Below are 27,248 nucleotides of genomic sequence, written 5' to 3'. Positions count from 1 at the left end.
CAATCTTGATCATGCTACCAGGACCTAGTCCTGCCCGAGCTTGGGCCATCGTTCGATAGTTCAGGGATGTGCTGTACGGCCCATGAGCCCGAGGCCCGAGCAGGCAGGCAAGGCAGGCGATACACACAACAGGAGGAGGATAGTCTAGACCAGGACGGTCCACTACCATGTAGTGCACGGCCCTGGCCCATGGGGCACATGTATGTTCTTTTCACTATTTTGTTATCTTCTTTCATCGTGTTATACTTAATCCCTTGCTTGTTTTTTTAGGAGTTATTAGAATTTAGAAAAATCAAGCTTATAAATTCGGGTATGAGCAAGTCCAAATATATGCATATTTAGAGTCTAAAAGTTCAATACATATCATACTTCTTTTTTAAAAAGAACAATCAATTCAACACCTCACAAAACATAGTACAACCATTTGGGATTCACAGTTCGGCATCTTTAATGACTGAATTCTGGTCGCGGGAGAGAATGTACATTTGGCCACGTCATCATGACATCAGCCTGCAAATATGAATCATTGGATGGAAATCTATCGGTGCATATGACAGCAGACAAAATCAACCCGACTCTTTGGTTTCTAAAATATCAAGACGGAGGTCAAAAGTTCCTAAAATTATAATAAGCTTGGCTCTTTGTCTTCCTTGGTCTCCCCTGTTCCTGTAAGAAGCATCTATATCTGGTGATGATTGATATTCACCTCATAACTTCTGTCATGGTCCTCAAGCAGTATCCTACAAAGGCTTTAGCTCCATTTATGCTGGAGGATTATCGGAAAGTAACAATGGATCAGAGTGGGCAGGAGGAGCAATACAGCTATGAAGATATTCTTAGGTGCATGAAGAAAGGTAACCTTAGTTACCTTTGCAACCTCTATCACTGGCATACTTACAAACTGATGCTGGCGCACAAGTAATTGGAATATATAATAATTCTCTTTTGCCCGATGTACTTGGCCTTTCAGTCATACCATTGGACTTGAATCAAACTGTTCAAGTAGATAAAGACCTTGTGATTCGTGCCTATTATGCTGGACATGTATGTTCCTATATACTTTTTAATCATTCCATATTATGTCCCGCTGTTCTATATATTCTTTGAAGTGAAGTATTGATTTAGTTCTCTGCTTTCTAATCTAGTTTTTACGTATAGTTAATGATTTATTGATTTATCTTTTTTGAGAATTTATTGATTTATTTTTTATATTACACAATAGAACTCAGACACTCACAACGTATGCACAACCTGAGGTGTTTCTGAGTCTCTTGTAACCACTGGGCTACAAGTGCTTTTATATTTACTAGTGGAGATGCACGTACCACAGGTACGTGTTTAAAGTCAAATTGTAATAAATAATAACTACTACTAAAAAATCTCATTTGCTGCATGATGGAATAACGAGTGTGAGTTTACATGAGTTATTTTAAGCCAATCGAAATCATACACGTAGGCAATATTTATATGCTTGAAGGAAAACAAAACTAAACAAAATACTCCACCACTGGAAGAAGCTTACGATTAAAAAAGGTAGTGCTAATTTTAAAAAATACATAATTTATGTTTCAATTACTGCAAATAGGAAAGAAGTGCTAAAAGCTGATTCCTGTATAAGACAGGAAATGATACTTGCCATGCATAGCTAATTAAATTAAAACATAATATTACAATCCTAATCAAATTCCTCTCCATAAGTCTAGTTATTTTCATGCTCGTCAACGACGAGATCTTTACGATTGCCGTCGATCATGTACTCAAATAGATCGCTTAAGAAGCAGAACACTAATACTCTTGGAGCGAGCATCTAACATCTTCATCTTATCAACATGTTCGGTAATGGCACATTTTACACCATCGTTAACCAAAACGTCTCTGCACAACCCATGTCTAAGATCTGAAAAAGTTAAGAATATGTACATTAGTGATACATATATAATGCCAAAACAATCAACAATTAAAAACTACTACATATCACCTTCGAGGTGTTTTATCCGTGGATAGGTGCCACTTTGAAACAAAAATATTCTAGTGCTCTCGCACTCCTCAAAGCTACCTGAACAAATTTATTTTGTTAGCTAGAAACACCAAATAAAACACCATAAATTGAATGTGAGTGTGTTATTTATTTAGCAACCCCTCGATCACAGTCCACAAGAGCTCCTATGACCATCACAAAGTCATTCAGCTTCAAGAATTTCCACCTGTCACCAGGTTGTTGTTTGTCGCAATATGTATGAATCCAGTACCACTACAAAATGATAGATTATGTTACTATGTACATGTGTACAAAGAAGAAAACCCAAACATAGTGATAGTTAGAAAGCCAAACCTCACATCCCTAATACAGATCTCCCTTGTAATGTATGGATCCGTCCAGTTTCTAGCTGTCACAGAGCCAATAGAAGTCACAACCGCCATCAGATCCACTTTGGATCCATGAGTTTTTGAGAGGGCTTCATCAATGGGCATGAAGGTGTGCAAAACCATCGTGTCTAGCTTTATTTCACTATCTATATCTCTCCTATGTGTGGCGAAGGAATGTGTTTGCCTCTTTATATCCACAGGGAGCTAGCCACATCAATGGAAAGAATAAAGATAGAAAATATGAATGGCCAATCGCTTCCCATACTTTTCATATCCATTTCATATTATGTATTGCCGGCCATTCGCTTCCCAAAATTTTCGGCTACATCATGATATGGATCTAAGCTTGCAAAACATCAGTATGGTTAAAGTATCCTTTTTAAATAGAATGCATATCAATGTGTCAAAATTTAGTTTATTTATTAGTAGATATCTTAGCAAATATATACCAAACAAAGCTGCACAATCATATATGGAACACCACCAATGATCCTAAACCTTCCGATTTTCAAAACACATACCTTCTAAGATCACATCTCCACAACTGGAGTTGCGGACAAGAAAACAAGGGGGTCTAAATTGTTCATAGTTTTATTAAGAAGCACATCCTGTCTGCATATTTTGATGCCAATCAATTATTGCATCATGAACAGAGAGCAGAATCAGAGGGAAAATAGAAACTCACAATGCCTTCCCTATCCTAATGTAGCTGGAGAAGTCACATAACCATGTAGGCCATTGCTTCCAGCACGCCCTGTCATGTAGAAGAAAAAGGAACTTAAAACATTAATCCATATGACACACAACCAAAAATGAAACCTTATAATTCTAGGGACATAGTATAACTTAAAAAATAATTATCACTATGAATATGACCAATTTATAGTAGTTCTTTCAGTAATTTTGCTATCTGGGAAAGGGAAAGGAATTGCATTGGAGTTCTTAGAGTAAAATTAGAGAAGGGAAAGGGAATTACACGGGAGTTCAATTCTCATCTGTTCTTGTCCTTCCCTAGACTGCAGCAGCAACCATGAGCTCTTCCTTCTTCCTGCTGGCAAGCACCAGGAGAGGGAGGGAGAGGGGGAGGGAGGTAGGTAGGGAGGAAAGCATATTTAGAAATTCCAAGATGCATTGCTAGAAATACCTAATGGAGATATGATAAGAGAAAAAAGAGATGCAATAGGCCTGAAAAAGGTTCTATCATATTATCTTCAACCTATTCATAGTTAAGTTAGGCCAAACAACATTTATTTAGAAATGTGGCTCATACCATATGTAATTTAGAGGAAAAAAACAATAGCAGCAAGAACACCAACATACTAGAACTCGCCTCTGTGATGCAAAGTGTTTCAACCCCTCCTTCAAAGTTAAAATAATTCCATCCATTGGACTAATATGATGGCATGATGGATGACACAACAGATTGTAGAACAAGAGACGTGTTAACTGCCAAGCAACTCATCAGGTACCTAGCTCCCAGTTGTGATCAAAACAACAAAATTCTGCTTCAAAACAAGCAATCGACGTTTATCAGTTACCTTATATGGTACAGAGGTCATCAGACATGACTAAACTACTAAACTAACCACTAATTAGTATCTTAACTGCATCTTTATTACCTTAAGAAGGAGGTCACTTCCTGTCATGAAGCCATGACTCTATGACAAACAAACAAGAAGGTTCAAGGGAAGCAGAATGCTTATGGTGCAGAAAACGTATTTAACTGCTATGAGCCAACTGTTTCATAATTTAAAAATTGTTATTGCAATTTTCAGAAAAATAATAACAGGCCTAATGCAAAGCTAATTGATCTCTTGAATGCAACAAAAGATCCACTTGCCTCTACTATCCGCAGAACTTGCAATTGGAATTTTCTTACAAAACAATCGACGGATGGTCCTTACAAATGAGAAACTCTAACAAATTGAGGCACCACTCCTTGGCTGACATAATGCAATAGTCTGGCCATGTAATTTAGAGAACCCAACAATAGAATTATGGAATCCTTAAAGAATGATAATCCAATCTAATCATAATGCCTAGAAGTACAGGGTACACACACCTCAAATTTGATCATAATGCCTAGAAGTACAAGGCATGCACACCTCAAATTTGATCATATGCCTAGCTGTGCAGGCCACACATACACAACTCAAATTTGATCAAATTCTAGTAACATTAGAGCAACTCCAACAGATTGATTTTCTCATTTCCCCTTTTTCATCTTATAGGGGAATCCCCCATCACAATTTTAGTTTATTGGAGAGATGTGCTCTAGCAGATTGATTTTTCCCTTTCCCCTTTAATTCATGAGTGGCCAGGATCTTCTCATGCATGTGGATCTTATGGCTAGAAAAAAATGGATAGAAAGGAAGAAGGAAAGAGAGAAGGTGGAATTCCCCTTTAAAAAGGGGAGAGGAGAGGGAAATATAGGGGAAAGGGGAAAGGGAAAAAGGGAAAATCAATCTGTTGGAGCTAAATTTTTTCCCCTAAATCCCCTTTATGGCTAAAAAGTGGAAAGTGAAAAGGGGATAATCAATCTGTTGGAGTTGCTCTTAGGTAATGACACTGAACATTGGTTAATGATTTTCAGTTAAGGCCCATCATAATTGACACCCAAGCTTAACTATAGTTATTTAGAACACGAATAGGCAAAATGGAAAAGATTATGACAAAGAACTCACTTGTGATCCAGAATCGTAGAATGACGAGCAGTCGTTGGGTGGAGGTGTTGAAGCGGTGCAGTCGAAAAGCTTTCAAAACCCCATGAAAGAAAGGATTGCAATTCAGAAAGCTGTGCTGATAAAAGATCCTTTGCTTCAGAGTAAAGGACAAAATGTGCAGAAACCATATCTTCATAACCAGAACATGAAAGAGGTGTCAGACCCGGGGCAGTGGGACTGCTTATAGGCATAGAATGTTCTAGAGTAAGGGATAGACCATGGATGTACCTTACCTCTTTTATAACTACTCGAATAGGCATAGAACTAGCTACAGTACCAAGAAAACTACCTGATTATATTGTAGTAGGATTCCAACTGTACTCGGCTAGGACTTTCCATGTAACCCTGTCCCCCCGGATATATAAGGGCGGGCGGGGACCCCCTCCAAACGATCATCAATACCTAAGGCAATACAAACCACACAGGAAGCAGGGTATTACGCAAACTCGCGGCCCGAACCTGTCTAAATCTTTGTGTTCCTTGTACCATCGAGTTCCAGAGCAGTCGATCCTTACCTACAAACCCTACTGCTAAGGGTATCCTTGAGCAGGCTTGGCGGTAAACACCGACAGCTGGCGCGCAAGGTAGGGGATTCGGCCTGTTCATCAGCGAATTCGATGGCCGGATCTAGCGACGCCAACAACGTGCCGGAAGGCACAACCCTCGTTTTAGGTTCCTGGGCATGCACAGCTGACGGAACGGGAGGCTTCTCCAGCCACCTTATCACGCCTAACTCGCCTAAATTGAAAACCAACTCCCAACTCGCTGGCATCCGCGAGTCTGCGGATCTCGACGAAAAAAGAGTTCTACCCGAACTCAACTCGGAAAACCCAGGAAACATGTCAACTCCGACCCAAACTCTCGGTTTAGTCGAGTTCGACACAAACTCTGATTCCGAAAAACCTCACTTTTCCAAAACTCTTGGAAAATACTTGACTCATCTCAAGACGATCAAACGCCCTAAGATCAAAAACTCAGAACTTCTCGATGATGTAAATCGAGTTTCACGATCAATAGAGGGTTGCATCAAACTTGCAGAAACTACCCTCGGCTCAACCACGTCTCAGCAGAACCCTAAAGTGTTAAACCCACCACAGAAAAGGTCGGGTGATATGCTCTCAGGGATCGATGGGGTGAATTCAAAGCTCGCCGACTGCATCAAGATAGCTGAAAGCACTCTGCAAAACAAGAGGCGGAAAACGGGTGGAGGAATCTACGGAGGATCTGGTGAGACAAACCCCCGGCTTGTTTGGATGGGATCATCTATTTCTAGGATACCTCAAAGGCCTTCACCGAAACCTGTTCACATCTGGACTCCGGAACCAACCAAGTCCTCTTTCGATCAAGACTTTGATCGCTTCATGAACAGTCTCGAGAACTTTGAACCATTCGATGATCTCGAGGATTGGTCTGACAACGTCGAGCTGTTCCTGGACGCTATGGCCAATCCACCCGAACACGCTGACGCTCTTTGGGAACTCGCCAAGCTTAAAAAGGGAAAAGCCAAAGCTCCAGAACAATCCAGTGAATCAATTTTTGACAAACCCTGGATTAAGGAGCCTGAAGGGTTGACTCCCACTCAATCATGGCTACACTGGATGAACGAGAATGCCCTCCGTGTAGATATGGGCATCCCACTTTTCGCTCACCCAAAGCATACATACTCTAAAATCGGTGGGCTAACCAATTCCGAATTCGAGTACTCGTCCAACTCGGAGGATGAGCTAGACAACCTAATCCAGTACAACAAGCAAGTCGAGTCCAACTCGGCTAAAAACTCCAAGTCCGATCGGGACTCCCTCCCTAACTTGGTTATATATGCAACCCCGCAAGGACGGACAGTGCATCAAAATAAGACTCAAGATCCCAACACCTCCGGCTCACAGCCAGCGGATCTGCCTTACCAACAGAGCACCCCTCTAGACCCATCCTCAAGCAAACAAGACCAAGAAGTTCAGGACCTGTGCCGTGAAATCCTCATGGTTCGTATCTCCGAAGAACCTGAGGTTGATCCCACGGAACGTCTCAACCTTGACGACTACAATTCTGATGATTTTGACGAGTACCTTTCCGACAACATGGAAACTACTCCTCCAACAATCACTGAAGTTCAGGCTACTACCAAGGAAGATCCAACTGTTCCTCCTCCAGCGGTGACTGTCACCGTCCAACTGGAAGAGCAGCATCCAGCAGAAGATCTCTACGAACATCATTGCCTGCTTAACCGGAAGAGGGCATTCAGGCGCCAGCGCCTCACTAACAGCCAGCAGGAACAGCAGGGCGACAACTACGACAACTCCAACTGCGACCTTTGCAACATGATCAATGTTGGCCGCGACGCGCACAACGTCATCATCTCAAGGAGAAAGGAACGTGAGGAAGTCGAGGCTTACAACCCTTCCTCCAATTATCGCATCCCACCAAAGGCTTCCGCATCTTTCAAGAAGCACAAGCCGGCAACCATCGGTACCCGTTCTCAGGGTAAACCGCCCACCCCGCATCAAGGAGAATCATCTCAGAGCGGAAACAGGATCAACAAAGTACTGCTACGCAAATGCTTCATACACCCAAAGAGTTCTCATACAATCTTTCAGTGTGATTCACTCCGCAAGGCCCTTAGGGCACCTCTCCTGAAGGAGACCCAACCAATAATCTAGTCGACCCTTGCACCGACTAGTTTCACTTCAAATCTAGTCGACTATCATATCGACTAGTCTTATCCTCGAATAAGTTTTATTCAGTCATGTAAACCATTGCCCATGTCTAACGGGCAAGGGGTAGGTCTTAAGAGTCAGAGTCTGTCACTTTAAAACTATTTGTAACTTCGACATATCCAAATAAAAGTTGATTTCCCCCATAAATCGACTACTTGGCTTTCGCTCATACGACCAATACCCCATCTCGAAAGTCACGCTTAGCATTGGAGCAGCTATCGAGTAGTTTTCATGGTTTACACTCGAGTGCTTCTTTAACATTTACGTCTTGGGCAACCCGACAGGGTTCGTACCTAACAGTTCTGTCTTAAAAGTTGCTACAGTCCGTGTTACGGATACCCTACTCGCCCCGATCGAGTAGTTTTTGGATATCTTTCTGACATTTACGTCTTGGGCAACCCGACGGGGTTCGTACCTAACAGTTCTATATTAAGGATTACTCCAGTCCTTGGTTAAAAGGACACCCTACTCACCCCGCTCGAGTAGGTTTTGGATATCTTTCTGATATTTATGTCTTGGGCAACCCGACGGGGTTCGTACCTAACAGTTCTGTCTTAAGGATTACTCCAGTCCTTGGTTAAAAGGACACCTTACTCGCCTCGCTCGAGTAAGTTTTGGATATTCGTTCGACATTTACGTCTTGGGCAACCCGACGGGGTTCGTACCTAACAGTTCTGTCTTAAGGATTTCTCCAGTCCTTGGTTAAAAGGACACCCTGCTCGCTTACCCGAGTAGGTATTGGATACTCTTTCGGCACCTTCATCTTGGGCAACTCGATGGGGTTAGCACCTAACAGACTTGCCCTAGAGTTATTCCAGTCCTCAGGTAGGACACCTTACTCGCCCTGCTCAGTTACTTTGGGATATTTTTAGAATATTCACGTCCTGGTTAACTCGACGGAGTTCAATCCTAACAGTCCTATTCTAGAAATCAATCCAGTCCATGTATAGGACATACTACTCGATATGATTGAGTAGTTTGGAATATTTTTACAATAGTTGTACACTATCCGGCGACCAAGCAAGGTCCATCCTAACTAGTCAACTACGAACATCTGTCAAGGAGTACAGATAAGTTCTCGATACTCTAAAATAGGTCGACACAAGTTTTCCGCTTGCTCAGTCTACTATGGGAATCTCCGTTACAGAATCTTTTTGCCTCGAGTACTTGATGGGTGCTACTCGCTTGCTTGAGTTACAAAAAGAAGTCATGTTTTCCCTTAGCACTCCGAGTAGTTGTCGAGAGCTGTTTGTCTTCCTATCTATCAAGAAACATCTTATAGCTCCTAAATACTCGATAAGAGTTCCCCCCGATTGAACAACAAAATCCATGATAGCTGCGCGCTAATAAAGAATTTCCTTCAAAAGGAAATCTGCTTCAAGCTACGGCTTTTACACTCTTATAGTGCTTTTCCCACTTGGTTAATCCTGCGAGATTCAATCCTAACCGGTCAGCACTATGGTTTCGATCTAGAACCATACTCGATCCTATTCGAGAATACTTTGCCTTCTAAGGCACCTACGGATACAATTCCTCGTATCTACTATTATAGCAGAGTGGGTGCGATGCTGCCTACACTCAGGATCCTCGAGTACAACTACTCGACACATCAAAGGATTCCATAATCCAAATACAAAACAAGTACTTAACATTACACAAATATTTAATATTTGTCCAAAAGTACTTCTGGCCCACGCGTCAATTCAATTACAAGAAAAAGTTCAAGGAGACTCAGCCTTGCTCAAGGACTCTATAATTTGATCGGCCACCCCGGAAATCTCCGCCAAATACTGACGGAATTGATCATCCGTATAATCAGCTTTGGCTCCTTGTCCAAGAGCATCCAGACGAGTGGTTGGCCAATAAGATTTCACCAGCCCAAGTACGTGACCTACATACTGGCGGGTGATGGTGGAGACAAACCTCTCGAAGGCTCCGGGCACTTTACGAAGCCTCCATGCCAGCGTGAGCGGCTCATCTCCATCCCTTTCTGGGATATCCATGGCCTCGGCTACCTCCAGGGCGGCATCCTTGACTTCTCTCAGCTCCACGAGTTCTCGGTGCATCGAGTCTCGTGACTCTAACAAGGTCTTGAGCTGTTGCAGAGTCGACGCTGCCTCCCGATCAAAGTCCTCCTTGATCTTCTTGAGCCTCTCTATTTCATCTGCATTTCGGTACATAAAAATATTTAGATCCAGTACTAAGTTTTCCTAAATCTTTAAGGATTTCGCACAAGCTGTGTACTCGATTGAAAGAAAATCTTATAAACACCAAGCAGATCTACTAGTCGAACGCATAGCAAATGCTAAAAACTAACCTTTCTTCGACTGGGAAAGCTTCTTTAGCTTCCCCTCGAGAGCTGCCTTCTCGAATGAGAGCGTCTTAACCCTCTCTTTCAGGGCATTCAGTTCTATCTCATCCTGGGACTAGCTACCCTCCCGTCCCAGCGCCTCCTGCAAAGTAAAAAGATCAGTACACTACTCGATATCCTTTAAAAGTACTCGAAGTATTCGACTACTTATCTCTAGCAGCTTGACAGCAAGCTCCACCTTCTCACGCGGCAAGTCACTTCCCGATGTGACCTGGGAAGTACTCGCCCGCACCTCAGCCACTGCCCCCTTGGGCACATCTTCAACCCTCCCTATAGTATTCCCTGCATTTTGGGAATCTAGAGGAGAAATACGCTACTTAATCATATTAAGAGCAAGAAAAAGATACCTTTCTTACAAGGTGCTACAAGCTTACCTGCAGGGGTCTCTTCGGGCTGCTTATCACTGCCTCCCTCAGGAAGCTTCTCGCCCTCTCCCTCCTGAGGAAGCTTGCCATTTCCACCATCCTCCGGGACATCCTCATTGCCCCTCTCCAAATTTGGCAACGGAGAATCCCGAAGCATGGAGTCGACCATGGCCTCCGCATCTTGAGCACTCATATCAGGAGTATTCGGGGGCTTCTACAGCTCCGATTTGGAGGCTGAGCTGTCTTCAGCCTCCACGTTCCCTTCCAGGATTGCATCCCTACAAAGACAAAAGTAGTTAAAAACTACTAAACTCAAAATCAGATCCTATGGCTACAAGTTCTAAGGAACTTACGTAGGAGCTCTTCTCAGAGCAAGACCCTTGATGTCAATTTTGCGGGCAGGCTTCACAATTATGGCCCGCTTACCCGCATCAATAGTAGTATTTACATTGGAACTACTCGCCGAAGGAGTAGCCCCGGTCCCACTTGATGGACCCACTATGGTGGAAGGGACAGGCTGTCTCACCGCAGTATCATCCCCAGAAGATGATATCCGTGGCAATTTAGCAGCCGGACATAAAAAAGCAAAACATAAATCAGCAAATCGAAAATTAAAAGTACTCGATTCTAAAATAATTAGCTACTTACTTGTCGCTACCAGTTTGGGAGGAGCTTCGACGCTTCCTCGCCGTGGATCGAGTACTCCTGGGATGCCCAGTTTGAGTATCGGTACTCGGAGTAGGGCTGAGATCCCTATCACTCATCTCTCCAGCTTCCTCCTCATCTGCACAACCAAGAATATATATAAGTACTGTTTATATGAAACTTCATATGAACATACTTGAATTTGGTTAACAGATTGAAAAGTTTGGAAGAACAAAAGGGTGAATAAATGCCTGGCAGTGAAGGACTACTTTTAAAGTACTCCACGTCCTCCTACAGAAAGCAAAATCCTATCAGATATATACTATGGTATAGTAATCGATTTCTACGCATCGACTACTCTTATCAAGTACCTACTTAGGTGGATTCGCAGCAGAAAAAGTATTAGGAACAATTGTGCTCGTACCTGTGTGGATGAGCGAAAAGGGAGATATCCATCTTGTCACAATTAAGGACCGAGTTGGTGTATTGTCTCACCTAACCCCACTATCGTGCAAACCACTCGACCGTTGAATGGGCAACGACTTAGCATAAACTCCACTAGTTAGTCTGATAGCCATCAGGAGAGCTGAGAGCAACGGGTGATCAAGGAGAAGGGATTAGCTCTGTGTGACTTATGCCCCGGTTAAAACCTCTATGATAGGTCAATAACCCCTTGGTGGATCCCGTGATGGCTAGTCAGGTCTAGCTAAGGTGGGTAATGGCTTTGTTGGGATCTGCACCGATACTACGGTGATCGAGCTGTGGTACCCCGCTTGTGGGTAAAGTTGCACACCTCTGCAGAGTTAAAATCTATTCGAATAGCCGTGCCCGCGGTATTGGGCAGGTTACGGTGTGGTCACACGACTAGTGTTTCTTCTGGGAATGGACGGGTTGGCGTGAGTGGTTTTGGAAAAGTGTCTGGCAGATGTGCCGTGTGCTACGGCGGATGAGGAGTCCGGTAGCAGCTTAAAACTTGGATCCTGTGTGGGTCAACACTACGTGTTACCCGGTACAAGAAAATTTGCTTGAAAATCCTTTCCTTTAAATGAACCCCTGCATAAAAAATTAACTTTCCGCAAATTAAACCCTAGCCTTATCCTTGATTTAACCTGTGCATTATATTCTGTTTATACCCCTCCGTGGGTGTGGTTGGACTTGCTGAGTATGTTTGTACCCACCCCATTCTTAATTTTTACAAAGGAAGATCCAGACTTCATTCCCGAAGACGTTGAGTAGTGGTTCCGTCCTGCACCCAACCTTGCTTGTGGATAGGGTCACCCGCAGGAAGTTCCCTATGGTGCAAGATTCTGATGACCCCCTCTTCGTACTTAATATCGTTGTGTGGATGTTAGTTGTTATCCTCGCGATAGTTGCGCTTCACTGCCCACTTCCGCGTAGAGTTGTATGGTGATGTACCATCTGATGTAATCAAAGTGTTATCAGCCTCATGTGACTGATATTGTATCACTTTTAAGTCTTCTTTTATGAGGGGACGCTTCAGGTGGTATCAGAGCCGTAGGTTGGCCGTAAGACGTGGCCCTTAGGATCGAGACCCTTATTCAGGCCTTTTCACATTAGGATTTTTTCCTTACTTAATCCTCACCGCTGATTCTTGCCCTGTTCCAGATGACTGACAATGGATAGAGTGGCGGAATCTGCCACGCAGAGCCCAGCCTTACTAAGTTATTGATACTCAGCCTGGAACGCATTGGAGTGGTGGACCCACCAGAGTACGTCAACCAGGAGTACGACTCCAGGGGCACTCTTCGGTGTGACATGATGATTTTTGTGGGAAAGACCACCCGCTACCCTGACGTGGACCCCTGGTTCATCTCCACCACTGGCTTTCGCTTTCCTGACACCTACCGAAAAGCCGCCCGTAAAGCCATGCGACGTCTGTGTGTGGTTTACAAGTATCATCTTCAGCGGACTCCTATGGGATTTTTCCCGCCTACTAAAGGAAGAGGACGCTCATGGATTGCCCGGATGAGAGGACTTGGGAGAGAAGAAGAAGACCTAGAAGATACGGTCTCCCACCTATCCATCTACCTCACCGGCCTGGATGAACTTTACCGCGAACAGGCGGCACAACTGAAGCACCAAATCCACAGGGCAAAAAAGGCAACCCAAGAACTGGAGGAACAACGGACAAGAGCCGCACGCGCCGATATTCCCTAGCCGCTCTCCAAGCCCAATGGTAAGAATATGAGGCTTGCAGAGGAATAGGTGGGTGGATAGAGGAAGAACCCGAAGAAACCCATTGGGATAAAGGTACTCAGACCGAAGATGATCAGTGTCTTCCACCAAAGAAGCGCCTTATCCGGATCGAGGAAGAGTCCCCATGATAGGAGTAGCACTCCAAGCTAGAACTCTATCCTAATAATCGTGTATCCATGGAAACTGTGCCCCTCCACGTTGTAATAATAAGTACCATCTGTCCCCTTCGTACCCAAATACTTGTGCAAAATTTGTTCACCCTATCTTTGTTTTCAGATGGCTGAGGAAGGATGGACCCAGGGCAATTTCCAAACTGCGCCTGGCTTCCTCAGCCTCTTGATCAACGCCCTAGAAAGCCTTGGTGTTACGGAACGCCCAAGATACTACAGCAGAGAGTACGAGCACCTTGGTACCCTCCGCTGCAGGGTGATCCTAGTCATCGCCAGAAGTGACCACTACCCCGACATCCAGCCATGGCGAGTGACCGCCACAGGGTTTAGGCACCAAGACACCTATCCCTTGGCCATCAGAAAGGCACTCCGTTATCTGTGCCGGATTTTTGAAGGACACCTAGCCCCCACACTAATGGGGTTCTTCCCTTCGGCCATCAGAACCCCAGTTTGGGAAGCTCGTATGAGAAGCCTGGAACGGCGCCGCCATGAAGAAGACCCCCTGTACCAAGTGGCTACTTACCTAGACTCCTTGGATCAGCTCCTTGACGAGCAAGCCAGCATCCTGAGGGAGCAGACCCATCGAGCCGAGCAAGCAGAGCTCGCGGTAAGACTGCAACAGATTCGGGCAGCCCAAGCCGAGGCAAGAGCCGCAGCCGCGGTCAACAGCGAAGCGGTTGCCTAGGAGAACCTCAGGCAGGCCCGGGACCGGCGTATGCAAGAATGGACCAAAAGCGGAATGCCAGTCCCGGCAATTGGGGAAGACCATGTTCTACTCGGGACGCCCGTCATAGGATGGGGACCACTCTTGAGAACCCCACAAACCCCACCTGAGAACCCCGAAGGGTCTACTGCCACCGTTGGAAGAGAAGCTGCTGCGCAACCCTTGAAAAATGAAAATCTAAAGGACGGCGAGCAAGGACTACACGCACACTCCGCCCCGGAAGAAGGCTCGCCCCGCGAGTAGAATGCCCGACGCCACCCTAGTGTTGTACCCTCCCAACCCCTTTGGTTTAAGTTGTAACCTTAAGTGTGAACCTGTTCCCGAACGTGTAGCACGCATTTTAGTCTTGCCCCGTGTTGTACCCTACCTTGCAGTAATAAAGTGGTGTGTGCTTGTTGTTTGCTAGTTTGTGTGCTTGTTGTTAGTTTGTGTGCTTTCCGGCGGATGGTAGATTTTGTCTTTTCAAAAATACGAATTAAACAACTTAAACATCACTTAATTCTAATCCCAATCTCACAAAGACTCTACCCAATCTACAGATGGCTTCCCGAAGCGGTAGAAGGGCCTCCCGCAACCGGACCCTGGCAGCCGCTGGCGCAGGAGGACAGCCTAATGGAAAGAACCCTCCCCAGGAAGAACAGGAAGTGAGCCAGAACAGAGAAGAAAATCAAGGAGAAGTGCCACTGCCACCACCAGCACCCCTCGGGGACCTGGCACAGATAATACACAACCAGACCCTCATATTGGAAACACTGGCCAATGCCCTCGTCAACAAGCAGCCACGGGAGCAGACCATGAATGACAAGCTGACAGCTTTTCTGAGGACCAAGCTGCCCACCTTTGTCGGATCCAGCAACCCCTTGGATGCAGACGACTGGTTACATGTAATCCAGAGGAAGCTCGAGCCGTTCGAATGCCAGGATCGAGACAAAGTTCTTCTGGCAGCCCACCAACTCACCGAGACTACCTTAGCCTGGTGGAGAATTACTGTGCCGCTGCCGATGATGCCTCCACTATCACTTGGAAGGAGTTTGTGAAGTAATTCCGCCGCTATCATATCCCCTCGGCCACCATGAAGCGTAAGGCGGATGAGTTCTGAGCACTGCAGCAAGGAAGCATGTCAGTAGAAGAGTACACCTACTAGTTCATGGAGCTGGCCCGATATGCACCAGAGGAAGTGAACGATGATGAAAAAAAGCAGGACATGTTCAAGAAGGGATTGAACCCAGAACTCCGGACCTTGCTTACCCCTCAGATCTACCCCGACTTCAATACTCTTATGAACAAGGCTATTCTCACAGAGAGGGCCAAAACTGAAGAAAGGAAGGGTAACAAGCGCAAGTTTCTGAAAAGAAAGGCCCGCCAGCATGACCGCTTCAAGAAACCAAGGAATTCCAGCTATATGACACCAAGATATCAGGCCCCAATGCAGTATAGAACCTAGTCACAAGTGACAGGATCCCAAGCCCCTAACACACAGTTCAGAAGCCAGAACACCATGAAGACCCAGCAGAGCAATGCAAGCCAAGTCACCCCCAACAACAGCAATGCTAGGACCTGTTTCAACTGCAGAGAGACAGGGCATTTCATTGCTAACTGCCCATACGCCAAAAACAAGCCTGCTACATCAGCCTTCTCCAACACGATGAATGGACCAAGGCCAGTTCTGTCAGGTGCCAACCGAGTGCCCATCCGCAACAACAACAGTCAGCAGATGAGGCAGCCCCAGCAGTCATTTGGACGAGCCCGCGTCAACCACATCAATGCGCAGGAGGCTCAAGGAGCTCAGGGCATAGTGTTCGGTGAGTACCTAGTCAGCTCAGCTCTTGCAACAGTACTATTTGATTCTGGAGCATCACACTAATTCATATCCTCGAGTTTTGTGGAAAAGCACAATATACCTACATACCTACAGTACTACTAAAAACACCCCTATTAACCCGGACGCCTGGAGGTGACATCAAGTGACAACTAAGTTGTCTACGGGTAAGGATCAATTTAAGTGGGGTAGAATTTCTAGCAGACCTAGTAGTACTTAAGTCTAAGGGAATAGACGTGATCCTTGGTATGGACTGGTTAAGTCGACACAATGGTCTCATAGGTTGTACTGACAAAGTGGTACACCTAACGAACCCAGAAGGAATACGAGTGACCTGCCATACCCGGAGAAGTGGGTCTGACCCAATGGTGTTTAGCATGGAAGCCAAGTCCTTGGAAGAAGTCCCGGTAGTAAATGAATACCCAGATGTTTTCCCCGAAGAACTTCCCGGAATGCCACCAGATAGGGATACAGAATTTGTCATCGACCTTGTCCCTGTAACCTCTCCTATAGACAAAGACCCTATAGGATGGCAGCCTCTGAATTGGCGGAATTAAAGAAGCAACTGAAAGAAATACAACGAATTGGCTTCATTAGACCAAGCTCGTCGCCTTGGGGAGCCCCAGTCCTATTTATCAAGAAGAAAGATGGGAGTATGAGGTTGTGTGTAGATTACCGGGCACTGAACGAAGTTACCGTCAAGAATAAGTACCCCCTCCCCAGGATTGATGACCTTTTTTATCAGCTAAAAGGAGCCAAGTACTTCTCCAAAATTGATCTAAGGTCAGGATATTTTCAGCTCAAGATTAGAGAAAGTGACATTCCAAAGACAGCTTTTGTCACCCGTTACGGACAGTTTGAGTTCACTGTGATGTCCTTTGGACTCACTAATGCACCTTCTTATTTCATGAACCTCATGAACAAGGTGTTTATGGATGAGTTAGATAAGTTTGTCGTAGTCTTTATCGACGACATACTTATTTACTTGAAAAGTGTCCAGGAGCACGAGCAACATCTGAGGGTAGTTTTGAAAAAGTTGAGAGCAAACAAACTCTATGCAAAATTCAGCAAGTGTGAATTTTGGCTAGAGAAAGTGGCTTTTTTTGGACATATTCTGACCGTAGAAGGAGTAGCAGTCGACCCTGAGAAAGTCGAAGCAGTCTCCAATTGGCAGCAACCGACCAATATTAGTGAAATCAAAAGCTTTCTTGGGTTAGTTGGGTATTATCGGATGTTCATCGAGGGATTATCCAAGATAGCCCGGCCCATGACGGAACTACTTAAGAAGGAAATGAAGTTTGCCTGGACAGAATCCTACGAAAGGAGTTTTCAGGAATTGAAACGAAGGTTGACAACCGCCCCAATACTGATCCTACTGAACATTCATCGGGATTTTGTCATTTATTTTGATGAATCCCGACAAGGATTAGGATGCGTCCTCATGCAAGACGGGAAAGTAGTAGCGTATGCTTCCCGACAACTTAGGCCTCATGAGCAGAACTACCCAACACATGATCTGGAGTTTGCAGCCGTGGTGCATGCCCTTAAGATTTGGAGGCATTATCTAATTGGAAACAAGTGTGAGATATACACGGATCATAAGAGCCTGAAGTATATTTTCACCCAGCCAGACCTGAACCTCAGGCAAAGAAGGTGATTATAACTGGTTAAGGATTATAACGTGGAAATCCATTACCACCCTGGCAAAGCTAATGTGGTAGCCGATGCCTTAAGTCGGAAATCTTATGGACCCAAGGATGCCCATCTACAGGAAGAGATGGCATGATTGAACGTGCACATTGTCACTCGAGGTTCCATTCGCAAGATGAGCATTCAACCCACTCTGGAGGATAAAATCAGAAAGGCCCAAAGTTCGGACAAGGACTTGATGGAAATCCGAATGCAGACTGGAGAGAATAAGGCACCGGATTTTAGAGTGGATAATAAGATAACTTTATGGTATAAAAATAGGATTTGTGTGCCCCAGATAATCATGGATGAAGCTCATAACTCAGCCTACTCCATCCACCCAAGATCCACCAAGATGTATATGGACTTAAAACAAAAATATTAGTGGAAGGGAATGAAGGCGGATATTGCACGGTTTGTCGCCCATTGTGATACTTGTCAAAGGATCAAGGCCGAACACCAGAAACCAGCAGGATTGTTGCAACCCCTACCCATCCCGGTTTGGAAGTGGGATGAGGTAGGAATGGACTTTGTAGTAGGTTTGCCCAGAACACAGAAAGGACATGACTCCATATGGGTAATAGTGGACCAACTCACTAAAGCGGCTCATTTCATACCCGTACAGACCAATTACGGTGGAGAAAAGCTGGCAAAGCTTTATGTGAAAAATATAGTAAAGTTGCATGGTGTGCCTAGCAGAATCATTTCAGATAGAGGGACCCAATTCACCTCTAGATTTTGGAAAAGTTTGCATAAAGCCATGGGCACTAAATTGGATTTCAGCTCCGCCTATCACCCGCAAATGGATGGCTAGACAGAAAGGGTGAATCAGATTATGGAGGATATGTTGAGAGCATGTGTCCTTACCTATGGCAAGGATTGGGAGCAGAGTTTACCCTATGCGGAATTTTCATACAACAACGGTTATCAAGCGAGTTTAGACATGTCACCATTTGAAGCTCTTTATGGAAGAAAATGCAGAACTCCCCTAATGTGGTCAGAAGTTGGAGAACGTGCCCTAGTCGGACCCACACTCATAAAGGAAGCAGAAGAAAGAGTGGCCGAGATTAGAAAAAAGCTAAAGGCCGCCCAGTCCCGGTAGAAGAGCTACGCAGACAAGAAGAGTCAAGAAATAAGCTTCAACCCGGGAGAGTTCGTCTACCTTAAAGTTTCACCTATTTGGGGAACTCGAAGATTTCAAGTACAAGGAAAGCTAGCCCCTCGGAACATTGGACCGTACCAAGTTCTGAAGAAAGTTGGAGCCGTAGCATACCGACTGGAGCTACCAGAAGGAATGTCGGATATACATCCGGTGTTCTATGTGTCATAGCTAACGAGATGTTTGAGAGTACTAGAGAAAGAGCATGTGCCAGAAGAAGGGATAGATCTACAGACAGATCTTCGGTACCAGGAAGTACCTATCAAGATTTTGGACACTGTCACTAGGAGGACAAGAAACTCTGAAGTACGGATTTGCAGAGTTCAGTGGAGCAGACACGGAGTAGAAGAAGATACATGGGAGCGTGAAGATGCTCTGAAGAAAGAATTTCCCCATCTGTTTAGGAGCCAGCCGAATCTCGAGGACGAGATTCATTTTAAGTGGGGTAGGTTTGTAACATCCCAAAAATCCACCAAATTAAATCACGCACTAAATTTTTTTTTCAAAAGTTTTCGTCGTTGAGCTCAAATCATTTTTCCCCGCCCGATCTCCCGATCTTCCGAAAAACCCGATCCCAACATCCGAATCCATCGCCGTCCCGTCTCCCTGTTCGCCCTTGTCCTGCGCGTCACGCATGACCGGCGCGCGTGCGCATCCGGCCGCGGTCGTCGCCGCGAATCTCTCTCTCTTTTTCTCTCTTTCTCTTTCTTTCTCTATTTCTCTCCTTTTCCTTTCTTTTTCCTTTTTCCATTTTCCTTCTTTTTCTTTTTTCCTCCTTCTCCTTCCTTCCTTCCCTCTCTCCTTTTCCCGCACGCTGAGCAGCTCGCCGCCGCCTGGCTCCCCGACCACGCCCGCCTGCTCGCTGCCGAAGCAGCTCGCCGCCGCCCTCTCCCTCCGCGCGGCACACGCCTACCCAGCCCGCGCGCCCCGCCTTCCTGTAAGGATCACCGGGGTGTCCGACCCTAGAGGGGGAGGGGGTGAATAGGGTCGCTAATCGCTTTTCTATCCTAGGGCTCAATCTAATTGCATAAGATAAACCTAACACGTCCTACACATGCTAGTTATGACTAAGGTTTATCTATGCTACCCTCTACTTACCCCAAAAGACTTGCAACCTATAGCCAATCCTAATCAAACTAACTAGGAAAGTAAAGGTAAGCAAGAAAGAGTAAATGCGGAAACGTAATGTGGTAAGTAAAGCGGTAAGGGAGAGGATATGCAAACTCCCGTGAAGACACCAAGACACATGATTTAACGTGGTTCGGTTAGGACACCAAAGTCCCTCCCTACGTCCACGGCCACTTGCTCACAAAGAACAAGTGTGATGCCGAGTCTCTTCGCTTGATCACCGTCTTGCCACGCCTCCAAGGCTCCCGACAAGCAAAGGCTAAGTGACGCCAAGTCACAAAGACGAGGTCACCGCCACCGTCTATCTCGAAGCGTCACCACGGCACCGTCTTCACTATCTTGGAGCTTTAACACCAAGTAGGGGCCTCCTTCCCCGCACAAAGTGTCGTTGCCACTCCACACCAAGTCGGAGGGTCACACGACGAGTACACAAGGTGCTTGCCGCAGCAAGGCTTTCTCTCAAGCTAGTTCTCTCAAGAACTAAGCCTAAACAAGCACTAAGCACTCTCACAAGTGTGCTTAAGCCTATATGATGTACAATGAAGCGCTATGGTGGTTGGAGATGATCTTTAGCTCTTGTATACTTCCTTGAACTCCAGCACTCTCAAATGGTGCGGCCTTGGGGGTATATATAGGCAGCACAAGCAAATATAGCCGTTGGAGAAAAGCTGCCAGAAATGTGCTTAACACCGGTTAATCCGATGCTCCCCAAATTGCCATCGTCGGTTTAACCGGTGATACTAAACTGCCCACTGAAAACTAGCCGTTACGTGTACGGGCAATCAACCGACGCAATCGACCGGTGTATGTAATATTAGCGTCGGTTTAACCGGTGAGTGCAACTGTCCTCTGATCCTTGAAAAACAAACTCTCTGGACAACTGCACCGACGCCATTAACCGGTGCATCATCGGTTCATCCGATGTATGCATTTTTCTTGGTCTGCTTCTGTCATTGCACCGACGTATTCAAACTTCCTATCGCCGGTTCATCCGGTGCCAAACCCTAGCCCGCAGGCCATCTCTGTCATTGCACCGATGAGTACATTTTGCCTTACGTCGGTTTAACCGGTGATACTAAAACTCCCAGACGTGCTCAAGTCAATGCACCGACGTGTGTAATTTGCTTGGCGTCGGTTCAACCGGTGACTTGATTTGCTCAAGTCACAGCGGAACCCCCGTAGGGGCGGCCCTTCGGGCCTAGCTTCGCCTCTCTTCTCTTTGTCATCACTTGAACCTAAAAGCCTGAGTATATCATCTAAGCAAACACATTAGTTCAAGTGTTGCGTGTGTCATCAATCGCCAAAACATTATATTGAAATATGGCATGAGAGGCCATTTTCGCTACACTTCCCAACCGCGCCGAGCACCCCTGGGCCGTGCGCATGCGCGCTCGCACGGGCTCGCCGCGCTCGTCGCACCGAGCCGCGCACGCCGCGACGCCCGCGCCACGCCACGGCCGCCCGTCCACGCGCCACACGCGTTCCACGCGGTCCCGAGGCTCGCCACGCCGCCCGCCGGTCAGCACCACCGCCGCCTTCCTATGCCCGCCCTCACCGCCGGCCACGCATACGCGCGCACTGCTCGCACAGCGCCGCCGCCTCACCGCTCGAGCCCGCTCAGCGACAAGCACAGTGCCTAGGGCCCCTCTACGTGCTCGCTTCCCCTCTACGCGTCCTGCTCTTCCGAACCGTTGCATCGCCGCCGCGAATCACGCGCAACGCCGCTCTACGACGCCCCGAGCACCATCAATGGCCGTCCTCGGAGCTCGCCAGCCGGCCACCACCGCTCTACCGCCTCTCTCGGCCTATAAGTAACCCCCTCCGCCGAGCACTCCACCACCACGAACCCCACGGCCGCCGCTAGCCCCTCCAGCTCCCTAGCACCGCCGCCACCGCCATTGCCGCCGCCTCCAGGACGCCGGCCACCGCAGAGCCCCCTCCTCGCTGCGCCCTAGCCCAAGCCAAGGAGGAAGTAGGTGGCTTTTTGCCGCAAAACCCCCTCCCCTCTCTTCTATTTGTTTAAGAGCCCTCCCACCCTTTAGCCTTTTTGCAAATTAAACCCTTTCCCTTTATTATATTCCAAAATAAATCCTTTCCCCATATAAACATATTTCTAAATAAACCCCTGACCTTTTTCAGAATAACCAGAGTATTTTCTAAAATACCAATCAAGCCCCTGTCTTCTGAGAAATAATTACAAACAGGTCCCTGACTCCTTATTTAACCCATAAACCTCTCTGTAACCTATCATTTCATGCGCCAAACAATCTCCGATCGACCTGAAATTTTACCACGTCATCTCTAACATAGTTTTGGCCATGCCATTAGGAAACCGCCCAAAAATATTACTCCTATCTCCATATCTTAATTATTTCTTATTCGAGCTCAACGATAAAACATTTGTTTTTTTTTCCTGATTGTGTGTTTGTTTGTATACGTCGTAGATCACGGTGTGGACGAGGGAGAACCCGTCGACGAGCAGTACTGCGAGCAAGTGAACGAGGACCAGTTCCACGATCCTGAACCCGAAGGACAGCACCTCGATCAGGACTTCCCGGAAGGATTTGAGAACGGCAAGTTCAATCCCATCCTTTGATGCATGTTTTGTCCCAGTTTTATAAACACAACCTATTGGCCTGTTTTACAAAACTGCATATGTTTTGCCTGCTGGAAACATGGTTGGATAGCCACCCCTTGATTTGTTATAACCATTCCTTGACCACCTATAATAATGTCTGAATGTGTTCTGTTTGGACGTTAATCGCTGCTAGAACGCTTAGGACCTTAAACACGGTACAACTTGTTTTATAAAAAGAAAATGTGTGAGTGTGTGGGAAGGGAAAATATGAAATTTTCGAAAGATGAGTTTAGACGGGATGGATGGCACTTCATGTGAATTGCCAAATGGTGTGCTCGTACCTGTGTGGATGAGCGAGAAGGGAGATATCCATCTTGTCACAATTAAGGACCGAGTTCATGTATCATCTCACCTAACCCCACTATCGTGCAAACCACTCGACCGTTGAATGGGCAACGGCTTAGCATAAACCCCACTAGTTAGTCTGATAGCCATCAGGAGAGCTGAGAGCAACGGGTGATCAAGGAGAAGGGATTAGCTCTGTGTGACTTATGCCCTGGTTAAAACCTCTGTGACAGGTCAATAACCCCTTGGTGGATCCCGTGATGGCTAGTCAGGTCTAGCTAAGGTGGGTAATGGCTTTGTTGGGATCTGTACTGACACTACGGTGATCGAGCTGTGGTACCCCGCTTGTGGGTAAAATTGCACACCTCTGCAGAGTTAAAATCTATTCGAATAGTCGTGCCCACGGTATTGGGCAGGTTACGGTGTGGTCACACAACTAGTGTTTCTTCTGGGAATGGACAGGTTGGCGTGAGTGGTTTTGGAAAAGTGTTCGGCAGATGTGTCGTGTGCTACGGCGGATGAGGAGTCCGGTAGCTGCTTAAAACTTGGATCATGTGTGGGTCAACACTACGTGTTACCCGATACAAGAAAATTTGCTTGAAAACCCTTTCCTTTAAATGAACCCCTGCATAAAAAAATAGCTTTCCGCAAATTAAACCCTAGTTTTATCCTTGATTTAACCTGTGCATTATATTCTGTTTATACCCCTCCGTGGGTGTGGTTGGACTTGCTAAGTAGGTTTGTACTCACCCCATTCTTAATGTTTACAGAGGAAGATCCAGACTTCATTCCCGAAGACGTTGAGTAGTGGTTCCGTCCTGCACCCAACCTTGCCTGTGGATAGGGTCACCCGCAGGAAGTTCCGTATGGCGCAAGACTCTGATGACCCCCTCTTCGTAGTTAATATCGTTGTGTGGATGTTAGTTGTTATCCTCGCGATAGTTGAGCTTCACTGCCCACTTCCACGTAGAGTTGTACGGTAATGTATCATCTGATGTAATCAAAGTGTTATCAGCCTCCTGGGACTGATATTGTATCACTTTTAAGTCTTCTCTTATGAGGGGACACTTCAGTTACCGTTTCATTTTATAATGACAGTGGCAGCATGGTAAAAACACCCAACAGGCCAACAGTCCGTTGCAAATCGCGGAAAAAACGGGATTTTAAAGAGACATTTCTTTTTCTAAAGATTACATTCTGGAAAAATAAACACTCACATCCCTAGTCAACTACTAGACTCTCCTTTCCTCGACTGGGATTACATTCCAGAACAAAGAAAAGTACTCGACACAGTACAATTCGAGTATTTTTTTCTTACATAACTTTGCAAACGACTCGGGTCTGCACGCACACTTCTTGGCTTCCTGGGAAGCCTGCTGCTGCTAGATCGGCCCGAGGCCGTGACAAAGTACAAACTTGTTATTCCCATCAAGGGAATAATGATACATATACTATGGGAAAAAAGTTTCAAGAGTATGGAAGCAGATTACAGTAATCACCTCGCAAGTCCTCTTGTAGCATCTTCTGGAGAAACTTCTCCTCTCAGAATATGTTGTGACAAGATTAAGTCTTCCCGCCAGAGATGTCAGTTCTTGGGCACCCAAAAACAAGCAACCCCAAGGATATGACACAACAAGACCCAACCAGTCCACAGAGAACTTTCCTCATTGGAAGATGCAAGGACATGATGTCCAAAATGGATCCAATGAGAGCAAGAGAGTGGCAGGATGAGGTAGCAGGGACTTTTTTTTGTCACTCGCAAGTTCTCTTCTAGCATCTTTTGCTGGGATGAACTACACAAATCTCAGGAGGGCAAGAGCAAGAACACCAAGGATAAGCCATGGCTGCTACACTTCGGTACTTCTGGCAAAGGCCTCTCCCTGCTTTTTATAGCCACAAGGGAGCTTGCTGAAGGAGAACCCGTGACTCAATAGTGCACGTTTCACAGACGCATTCATTGCAGTGTTCATGGCAGCATTCACGGACGCAGTCAAAGACGCAATAATGCAGATTCTCCAAACAGTAACGTCCCACGTGGGCACTGAATAAGAGCCGTACATCCTGAGTTTTATTTCTGAAGTTATTTCGGGTGCAATCAGTGTGGCGTATCCAATTGCATCATTTTTCTGGGATTTTGCCCGAAAAAGAGGTCTTTTCGGATACCGGATCTAATGAATCCTGCAAATAATCTGAAGAATAAAATCTGATGCCACGTCTTAAATCCTTAATTCCAAATCTATGCTCGGGGGCTACACGCAGCAAGAAGGATTTTGATTTAAGGCTCGGGGACTGCGGGATATAGGCATCAAAGATTTATTTTTCAAATTTTGGAAAATAAAGAAGCAAAAAGACTGAAGTGACCCTCAGCCTGATTCTACGATTCAACCTAAGGCTCGGGGGCTACTCCATATGGAGCGCGAGTACTTCACGCACCATATATGATCAAGATTTCAGGGCTTGAGCACCTCATAGCCTCGAAACAAACAGAAGTACTTGGGGGACTACTCGACGTATTTGAAGGAAGGCCTAGAAGCAACCTGAAGGAAGCTTTGATTACTGGAAGTACTCGAAGACGCCCAGCCAAGTACTCGACGCCTGCTGAACTCGGCTACGAAGAGCTTGGGGGCTTGTCAGACCCGGGGCAGCGGGACTGCTTATAGGCATAGAATATTCTAGAGTAAGGGATAGACCATGGATGTACCTTACCTCTTTTGTAACTACTCGAATAGACGTAGAACTAACTGCAGTACTAAGAAAACTACCTGATTATGTTGTAGTAGAATTCCAACTATACTCGGCTAGGACTTTCCATGTAACCCTGTCCCCCCGAATAAATAAGGGCGGGCGGGAACCCCCTCCAAACGATCATTAATACCTAAAGCAATACAAACCACACGGGACATAGGGTATTACGCAAACTCGCGGCTAGAACCTGTCTAAATCTTTGTGTTCCTTGTACCATCGAGTTCCAGAGCAGTCGATATTTACCTACAAACCCTACTGATAAGGGTATTCCTGAGCAGGCTTGGCAGTAAACACCGACAAGATGACTCATCCCTAAAAGCAGCAATCCATTCCCTACAATAAAATATTAACTCAAAATATTAAGAAGCCAGCAGAGGTTGAATAATTTGTAAAAGAGCTTTCCAATATACGTGCGCAGCATAACCACGTGCATGTGCTTCTCTATTTGCTCTAGACCACTGCTTGTTTTTGTCAATAGTTGGAGCTAGCTTGTTGTGCCATTTCATCGACCAGCTGGTGCACAGGATTCAGATATGTCCCTGCATGAACAAGGGGGTGTCCCTCTCGCCTGAAATCAACATCATCATTAGAAGAATGCACACCATAAAAATTGGCCTTGGACAAGAGCACGAATTGCAAGCGAGAAGGTAGCCTGACCAGCATCGACGACGCGATGAGAGCTTGTTGGAGCTCAGCCTTGCGCCGCGACAACGGCGAACAGAGACGAACAGAGCTCCGCCGGGGGGTCGACGGTGAACTCACTCTTCCGGCGATCCCCGGCCAGGAACTTGGTGCAGAATCGACGCACCAGCTCACACTCAAGCTCACCGAACCGATCGCTGGACGAACTCACTCACACACGCGACGAATTTGTCTCGGCGGGAGGAAGAAGATGAACAGTGACACGGGGGAACTTCGCGCTCAAACGCTCGGCGCCGAACGCCGTTTTCCAATTCACCGCGGTAGCATGATCTAGGGGTTACAAGAAGGCTATATAGCCGGGCGGACGCGCCAACGACCACGCGCAGCCCTCCATCATCGCCGATCGGCCCGCGTGGCTCTGCCATGGCGCCCACGATGCGCTCGCTGCACGCACGCCACGGAACAGAGACACTGCGGCCAATGCGGGCGCTCTAACTACCTCAACGGCTCGCACGAACGAGCTCGATCACCCCCCCCCCCCCCCCCCCGATCTCGACTCCACTCACGCCACGACGATCGCCGCACACGATCGCATCCCGCTCGTCCCGGCGTGCACACACGGCCGGACCCGAGCTCACACCGCGCGCACACACGCGCACACACGCACCCCCCAGCCGTGAACAAGATCGCGCTGGGTTTATAGCGTTTGAGCGCGAAGTTCCCCCATGTCACTGTTCATCTTCTTCCTCCCGCCGAGACAAATTCGTCGCGTGTGTGAGTGAGTTCATCCAGCTATCGGTTCGGTGAGCTTGAGTGTGAGCTGGTGCGTCGATTCTGCACCAAGTTC

At 46.4% G+C, this 27,248-nt stretch overlaps 1 long non-coding RNA gene across 4 annotated transcripts; it reads right to left on the bottom strand.

The window, feature by feature from the left end:
* Positions 1-1,626: 1,626 nt before the first annotated feature.
* On the bottom strand, positions 1,627-26,441 carry LOC120659918. Of its 4 annotated transcripts, XR_005669280.1 has the most exons (15): positions 26,417-26,441; positions 26,003-26,327; positions 11,189-11,324; positions 10,894-11,057; positions 10,550-10,818; positions 10,122-10,472; positions 5,052-5,120; positions 3,987-4,025; positions 3,688-3,869; positions 3,344-3,418; positions 3,053-3,121; positions 2,333-2,387; positions 2,138-2,251; positions 1,979-2,056; positions 1,627-1,897 (listed from the first exon to the last, which is right to left on the bottom strand). It is a non-coding gene; the product is annotated as an uncharacterized LOC120659918 (long non-coding RNA). The 4 variants fall into 4 exon arrangements; XR_005669279.1 differs by having other exon boundaries at positions 3,053-3,418; XR_005669282.1 differs by lacking the exons at positions 3,688-3,869; positions 3,987-4,025.
* Between the last annotated feature and the right edge of the window lie 807 nt (positions 26,442-27,248).

This window comes from Panicum virgatum, chromosome 2N, assembly GCF_016808335.1.
Source record: "Panicum virgatum strain AP13 chromosome 2N, P.virgatum_v5, whole genome shotgun sequence".
In the NCBI taxonomy this organism is placed as follows: domain Eukaryota; kingdom Viridiplantae; phylum Streptophyta; class Magnoliopsida; order Poales; family Poaceae; genus Panicum; species Panicum virgatum.
The sequence above is the reverse complement of the archived record's forward strand: the minus strand, read 5'-3'. Positions and strand labels throughout refer to the sequence as shown.